This window comes from Physeter macrocephalus, chromosome 18 (assembly GCF_002837175.3).
Source record: "Physeter macrocephalus isolate SW-GA chromosome 18, ASM283717v5, whole genome shotgun sequence".
NCBI lineage: Eukaryota > Metazoa > Chordata > Mammalia > Artiodactyla > Physeteridae > Physeter > Physeter macrocephalus.
This window is the reverse complement of record NC_041231.1, coordinates 82,697,624-82,706,117: the sequence shown is the minus strand read 5'-3', so window position 1 is coordinate 82,706,117 and position 8,494 is coordinate 82,697,624. Positions and strand designations below refer to the sequence as shown.

The 8,494-nt window shown below is 39.1% G+C and overlaps 1 pseudogene; it reads left to right on the top strand.

The window, feature by feature from the left end:
- The first annotated feature begins 7,250 nt into the window (after nucleotides 1-7,250).
- LOC114484291 (patatin-like phospholipase domain-containing protein 4) lies at nucleotides 7,251-8,293 on the top strand (annotated as a pseudogene).
- Nucleotides 8,294-8,494: the final 201 nt, after the last annotated feature.

Sequence of the window (8,494 nt, the reverse complement as noted above, 5' to 3'; positions counted from 1 at the left end):
CTGAAAGAGAAATTAAGGAAACACTCCCATACACCACTGCAACAAGAAGAGTCAAATACCTAGGAATAAACCTACCTAAGGAGACAAAAGACCTTTATGCAGAAAACTATAAAATATTATTTTGATTTAGATGCTTAGATGTGAAAATAACTAGACCACCTGTTTTTCCTTCCTATTATTTTAATGAACTTAATGCTGGGCCCTATTCATCTTGTGATAATCCAGTCAATCAATTAATAATTTACCTATAAATGGGCAGCTCAAGCCAGAGGCAAAAACCTGATTTTGGTTAGGACATTGAAAGAATTGGAAAAAGTATCTAAAATATCTAGCTTTTTAAAGCAGGATTATCTAGATGAAATAGGGTGAACATAATCCTAACTATTGTCCTATGTTCCCAATGGGTTGTGTCTGCATATCGATTAGTTGGCTGCCATGACACCAAATTCTTAATTTAGTGCAATATGAGATTGTAAATGAGGCTAGTTCTCTTTAGTGTGATGCTATGATGCATTTTAAATAACATTTTTAAACTTTCTTTGAATTGTGAACCAAATTTTTAAGTAGTCTTTTTAAGATGTTTCTTCCCATTTTATATAATTATACATTAACTCTGAGATATAAAAGCTGCAATTCTAGTAAAAAACACGAAACTGAATACCTTGCCAACAATTTAATTACCCTCCCAATTAAAAAAAAACCTAATATGCAAATATCCAAATTTAGAAAGTAACTGGGGGAGCTGGTAATGATTATATTTCTTTAGAATTTTTCACTTTACCTACAGGAAAATCGATTTTTTAAAATTCCAAATTGTTCTTACTCATTTCTTTTGGCACTTTATTGCATTTGCATTTTTATTATCTGCTCACCTGTTTTTATTCCTTACTGTGGAATGCCCTTCTGAAGGGCGAGATCCAGGACTTTCTTATTCTTTCTTACTCCAGTGTTTAACACATAAGGAAGTAAAATACTGGTATCATAGTGAAGCAATTAACTAAATACAGCTTGAAACAAATTTTCAGAAATATATATACATAAGTACATATAGCAGTTTTTTCTTTTTTCTTAACTCCTATACCTCTCAGATGCATTAAGATCTGTTTATAAATTAGCTCTCACCTTTCTGAAAAGTCTCTTTACTTCTTATAGAAAACACCTAGGGTAATTTTTCATAAAGAAATACTATGGAGCTAAATTCTCCCCCTCTGAGAAAATGTTCATAGAATCACAGAAAGAATGAACTAAGTCAAACACTTTCTTCTACAGTTTTCAGAGCAAATACTTTTTTCTGTCCTTTTTCCTTTGGCAGCACAAAGAAGTAAATGAAAGTAAATAAATAAAATATTTTACTCCTATCCAATGCTTTAAGTCCTACAATCACAAACTTATATTTACAAACACTAGATTTCAAATAGCATCATCGGTCAATAAGGCTGCCATTTCAAGCTTAAAAGCATAGCTGATGAGAGACATGATGATTGCTTAAAATAACCTAAGGGTATGAAAACTAAAGTGGAGGAAGAATTATTTAGGTATAGCTAAAGCATAATTAAAGAGAGATATAACTGGATGGAGAAACATTGTTTAAAAAAAAATGAAGAAGAATTTCAGAGAAAACAAAATCATTATATAAAAACCCTCAAACTTTCTTAACAGCCTATTGGGCTGTGGAAGTAGTTCTAATGGAAAGTAGCAGGAAAAAGCCAGGAGTGCTTAAAACTAGACCAAAAACTACGAAGGACGAAACAAGGATGAGGACAACCTTACACAGGCAAGAGGTGTATAAAAGCAATTAAATAAAGTCTCCTATTTTTAAGCATCTTATTTGAAGATATGAAATCCTATTGTTTCTTCTAAGTGGATTTTCCACGAAAATATGTTAAGTAGAACACCGATGAATAATTTCTAACAGCCCTTCAAGTAAAATCCTAATTTTCATCCACAAAGTTAAAAATTATTTATGTACACACACCTTCTAAAGTTGATATTCTATTTTATCTTAAACCATATATACTCTGTTTTAAATAACTAAGTAAGTAAAAGTCACTCTCTTTGGACATTTTTTCCCCAAATCTATTTCCCTCCATATATAACCCTACTTAGAGCAACAGAAAAATGAAGATCCAATGTTTTTCCTCCCCAGCTATAAAAGCACCAAGATTCTTCAGCCTGACAAATTTGAATGAGTTGAAGGCATCTCCCACATGGGAATCTGTAGCACTGGCTCATGGTCGGAGATAAATTTTTCAGTAAACCTGCACGTAGGGTAAGGAAGGGAAACCTCCCTGATTTTTTTTCCCTCCCTTTATCTCTTATTTCAATTGAGGGATAAATAAGCAAGAATATTCTCTCTTTTTCATCTGAATTTCCAAAAGACAGTACTTCAGATAAAACCAAGAAGATTCTAGATGATCCAGAAATTTCTTAATATAAGGAAACAATTGTTATTCTGCCATATGCCAACGAGGTTGGCTCCCTGACTGTAATGACATCCAGTTTATTTACAATGTGTATCATAGATAAACAGCAAACACTACATTTGTATCTTCTTTTATATATGTGTGTATGTGTGTGTGTATCACATATATATGTGATGGAAGTACCTAGCAAGGTTGATCCATGAAATTGCTAGGTTAATACTGGGGCCATCTTCCTCCAAGGGTTCATTCCTCCTCTTGGTTTGAAAGATTAGGGGCTAGGGCTGTATTTGCCAATCTTTGATCCTCTGCTATTTGGGTTTTTACTACCCTTAATTCTTCCTAGTTTCATTAGATATTTTACCCTTGGTCCGTTCCTTGCTGAACAATGGATTCCAAACGCAGTAAATAATTCAACATAAAGGTTGATGGTGTGTCTTGGGGAAAAATCAGCTTATTTGTTTGGACTGATCTGACAAATTCATGAATTCAGTAGAGTGTTTGAATAAATCAACTAATATTCAGTTGAAGCCATGATATGAATGAAGGGTGTATGTAAATCCAAACCTCAAGATTGTTGGGATGGCATTTTAACTCCTTCTCAGAAGAATCCTAGTCTTGAAATTAAGTCTAAATTGGAAATTTTGAGAATAAATCTTGCCAATTCAATTTACTCTCTATGTGACCTTGGGCGTTATTTGACCTTCCAGTCCTCGGTTTATTCATCTACAGGGTACATGTGTATGAGGAGAGTGTGCATTCAAATAGCAAAGGAGACCTAATAATATGTATTTTTCAAGAACTTTGTGAGCCCTGGATGAAATGTGTGGCTAGATACAGTATTTGCTCAAGGAACGATATTGTGCTGTATGTATATTAAGTAATTTGTCAATTTATGATACTAAGTACATACTTGGTTTCCTTAATTAATTAATTAATTTATTTGTTTGTTTGTTTGGGAGAAGCACAATTCAGCTCATGAAAGACAATTTTTTTAATTGTTATCATTCTTATCATCTTTACTCACATATTTCACAGCAGTCTTCTTTATGCATCTTGTCTGTGAGCCAACAATCCACTGTAGGCATAAACGGAGCAATATATAAACTATAAAAACAACCTAGAACCTTACAATGATCGAACCAACAGGCTAGCCTACAGTGAGTAGCTAAGTGATAAACTAGTAGAGTATGTACGTCAAATTCTCGTTTTTTTGTGTTTTTTTTGTGGTATGCGGGCCTCTCACTGTTGTGGCCTCTCCCGTTGCGGGGCTCAGGCTCCAGACACGCAGGCTCAGCGGCCATGGCTCACGGGCCCAGCCGCTCCGCGGCATGTGGGATCTTCCCGGACCGGGGCACGAACCCGTGTCCCCTGCATCAACAGGCGGACTCGCAACCACTGCGCCACCAGGGAAGCCCAAATTCTCGTTTTGATCTTGGGGACTTTGCTCATAAAGTTCTTTCCACCTAGAATGTCCTGCTCCCCACACTTTTAAAATCTATCCTGAGTCCCTAAATATCCCTTCAGCCTTTATCATGTCACCAGAACCCACCGAGCTTTCATAGTTCATTGGTCTATGGTGGGCTTGAGTATACTGATTTGTAATGTTCTTCAGTTATTATCTGTGTTGACATAGTTTACAGCAACAAGCTTTTCAGTGAGAGCCATCTTTTATTCCTCTAATGTACCTCTCACAGCACCTAGGAGTGTGCATCATGTATCATCAATTACCTACAAACTCTTATCAAACTGAATTGACTTGAAATGCATCTTACTCTATTTTGTAAATATATTTCAAGCATAAGGGATCAAGTATTACATAGTGGTGCAGTAAAACTGACTACATATTTATAAAATCCCACCCCTGAGATTTTATGACAAGGAATTTGTGAATTATATTACACAAATTATTCCATCTTATAATTTTGTCTATTAACCTCAAGGGGATGTTACCAGTTGTGGAAATTTTTTGACAGGTTGTCGTATTTCAATCCAAGTTATAACAGATTCTGACACTCCAAAAAATCTTGATTTAATGTGCCAGAAATAGACAGTGACTGTCACTGATGGTCTTGTTTGTTCTGAACTAAATTCATTCCTCAGGGTCATAGCATTACATCTCAGCAATGAGATTTCAACACTGGTTCTGATCCAGGTCAATGAATAAGATATCATGCACCCAGGCTTTACATAGAAATAATAAATGAATTGGGTTTTCTCCTTTGCCTATCAGGTTCTTTTCCACCTCTACCTCCCAATAGTTTAAGGGAAAAACAACTACAAAATTCTAGACAGAATTGGGAAGGAATAATTTCTTAATCAAAACCTAATTCTTGGGCTTCCCTGGTGGCGCAGTGGTTGAGAGTCCGCCTGCCGATGCAGGGGACACGGGTTCTTGCCCCGGTCTGGGAAGATCCCACATGCCGTGGAGCGGCTGGGCCCGTGAGCCATGGCAGCTGAGCCTGCACGTCCAGAGCCTGTGCTCCACAACTGGAGATGCCACAACAGTGAGAAGCCCACGCACCGCAAAAAAAACCCAACAAACAAAAAACAAAAGCCTAATTCTTGTAAGTCAGGCATAAGCTTAGGGTACAAAACAAAACAATAATAATAAAATTGTAAGCTGTACTGTATGATTTTGGTTATATTGATATAAACTGAAGAGCAAGTAGTCATTTAGAGCATTTCAACTCAACTAAAGTGTACTTTATGTGGTAAGCAGAATCATGGCCCCCAAAGATATCTATAACCTAATCCCCAGAACCTGTGAATTTGCAGACATAATTAATTGAAGGACCTTAAGATATCCTGGGTTATCCAGGTGGGCTCTGTGTAGTTACAAGAGGTGGAAGAGGGACGCAGAAGAATGATGTGAATCAAAGAGGGATGCAACTACAGAAGACTGGTCAGAAAGGTGCTATAGTGCTACCTTTGAAGATGGAGAAAGGAGGCCATGAATCAAGGAATGTAGGCAGTCTCTTTGAGGGCGGGAAAGACAAGGAAAATGATTCTCCCATAGAGCATCCAGCAAGTAAAGCAGCTCCACCTCCACCCTGATTTTAGCCAAGTGAGACCCATGTTGGACTTCAAAGATACAGAACTGTAAGATAATACATTTGTATTGTGTTAAGTAACTAATTTTGTGGTAATGTATTATGACAGCAATAGAAAACTAATACATGACTCTACCTGCATATAATGTTATCTCTATGAAGACATGACTTTTAATCCATTTGCTGCTCCTTTGCAAATCCGAGAATGGTGGTTGAACCATAGTACACACTTAGTACCTGTCCTTGGAATAAAATATTGATGCAACCTTTTATATTTTACCAAAACAGTCCCAGTATATTATCTACCCTCACTCTCACAACAATCTAATTCCTTTTATTTAGGTATCATCAGCATCTCCTGAATTTTATAGTGAGGGAAATATTTAGTCATTTCTTCAACATTATCTAGCTGTCAAAAGGTATGGTCAGGGCTCGAGACAAAGTCATTTGACTTTCAATCCAGTGATCTTCTCACTACATGATTACCCAATTGCAGTTTCTAAAAGAAAGAAAATGCATTGGCCAATAGAACCTTCATTTTAGTTCAATCTGTGACAAGGAACGTGTCTCTAAAACAGGCTAACACTCTTTCTAATTCCATTTGACTTTCAAGATAATTCAAATTAGGGATTAAATAACAACAGCACACCTTAAAAGAAATGTCTTGCCATTCTACTTAGAAAGCTCATCATTCAATGAGAAACGTTGCCCCAGGTTCTTTGCCCAGTCATAGAGAGCACAAGCATTATCTACTGTGGTTGCTCCTAGAACCAGGTAGAATAAGTAGAGGGAAAGCAGCCACAGCTCTGCTGAAGAGCTACCATAGAAGCCAGAGGTCCACTCCAGAGGCAGACAGGCCCACTAGCCCAGAATCAGGCCTCCAGGTCACTCTGTGCTCAGGAATCCTATTTGGGTCTTCTTCGATTCCATCCGACATTAGTGACTGTCGTAGTATACTGCAGCATAACATATTGCCCTAAAACTTCCTGAATTAAAACAACCATAATCAGTTGGCATTTCTCATGGTTTCATAGGTCATGAATCAGAAAGGGCACAGTGGGAATGGCTTGTTTCTGCTCCACATCATCTGGGACATCAGCTGTAGAACTCAGGAGGCTGAGGGCTGTAGTCATCTGGAGGCTTGACTGGGGCTGGAGGATCTGCTTCTAATGTGGCTCACTCATGCAGCTAGCAAGGCCATGCTGGACATTGGCAGAAGGCCTCAGTTCTCTCCACATGGGCCTCTCCATGGGGTTGCTTAGTGTCTTCATGGGATGGCATCTGGCTTCTTCTAGAGTGAATGACCCAAGAGACCAAAGCAGAAGCTGCAAAGCATTTTATTACCTGAAGGCACATACCATCATTTCCACAGTATTCCATTGGTCACATAAGTCAGCCCTAATTCAATGTAAAAGAGGACTGCACAAAGGGATGAATACCAGGAAGCAAAGATTATTAGGGATCATTTTGGAGGCTGGCTGTCACATTGACAGAATCAAAGCACTCTGCTCTCAGGAAACATCTTAACAAGTCCCAGAACCAACAATACTATCTGCTCTGCAAAAATAGAATGATCAAGATCACATGCCTTGTCAACCTTAGCTTTCATGTACACCATAGGAAGTACTTTCCCTCCTGTGAGAATACAGAATATTAATTAGTCAAGATAGGCTAGAAAGGAAAAGGATTGATCGACTGTAGCAAATAAAACTCCAGATTTCAGTGGCTTTATACAATAAAAAATGTTTTCTCCTTTTAATTAATATTGCGTAGAGCAATGAAGGTCAGTGGTCCTCCTGGGAGTCTCGCAAGTGATAAATCAGGGATCCATTTTCTGTCCACAGCTACCATTGTCATTGGGGAAAGGGAAACAAGAGTGTGGAAGTACTGCCCAGGGTGATTTATAGTCAGACTTGAAAGGAGTGAACATCATTTTTACTGGAGCTCAGTTGCGTGGACCCAACATAACTGCAAGGAAAGTTGGGGAATATAGTCCTTCTCAGTGCCCAGGAGGAGGAAATATGATTAGTGGGAATCTAGGCAGCCCACTGATATTTCTGTGCCACACTGAGCCACCTAAGGCGACCCGCTACCTTGACATTGGAGACAGCTTTTTTTTTTTTTTTTTTTTTTTTGCGGTACACGGGCCTCTCACTGTTGTGGCCTCTCCCGTTGTGGAGCACAGGCTCCAGACGCGCAGGCTCAGCGGCCATGGCTCACGGGCCCAGCCGCTCCGCGGCACGTGGGATCCTCCCGGACCGGGGCACGAACCCGTGTCCCCTGCATCGGCAGGTGGACTCTCAACCACTGCGCCACCAGGGAAGCCCAGAGATATCTTTTTAAAATATGTCTTAGCTGAGGGAAGATTGCTGCCACGTCCTGCTTGTCATCTGCCATCCAAGGAGCGGAATGGAGTTGATTCTTCCCTGCAACGCGCGTGAGCTGGCCCACCACTGACTGAACGTCTCCGTCACCAACACCAAGACCAGAGAAAACTACTTAGTCTCCAGTTTTCCCTCCAGGGGGGACCTCGTTAAGAAGTGGGTGGATGGAGGCTTTACCATCTGCCTTCCCATCCTGCCTACAGGCCAGACGGTGACCATCCCACCATTCAGTGGATGATTGGACATCTCCCTGCAGGACAAAAGGCAGCTGGATCTCTATGTTAATAGCGCCAACCAGGACATACTGTTCGGGGCAAACTGGGTGAGACTTAACCGAGCCCTTTCCCCATCAAGCAAGAGGATAATGGAATTATTGTATCAACATGGCTTTGATGATGCCATCAAGTTTTTACTTAAAGAAAGTTGGTTTGAATAGAATGTTTAAAACTTTATAATGCAAAACACATTTCAGACTGTTTTTGATGGAAGTTTCTAATGAAATCTTTTTTTTCAAAGCCTAAAAGAAATGTCTTAGTTGATCATATTAATTCTCTGTTTTAGAACTGTTACTCAGGATAAAGACTAATGTCCATAGCAAGGCATACACAGCCCTGGACGTCTGGCCCTGACTACCTCT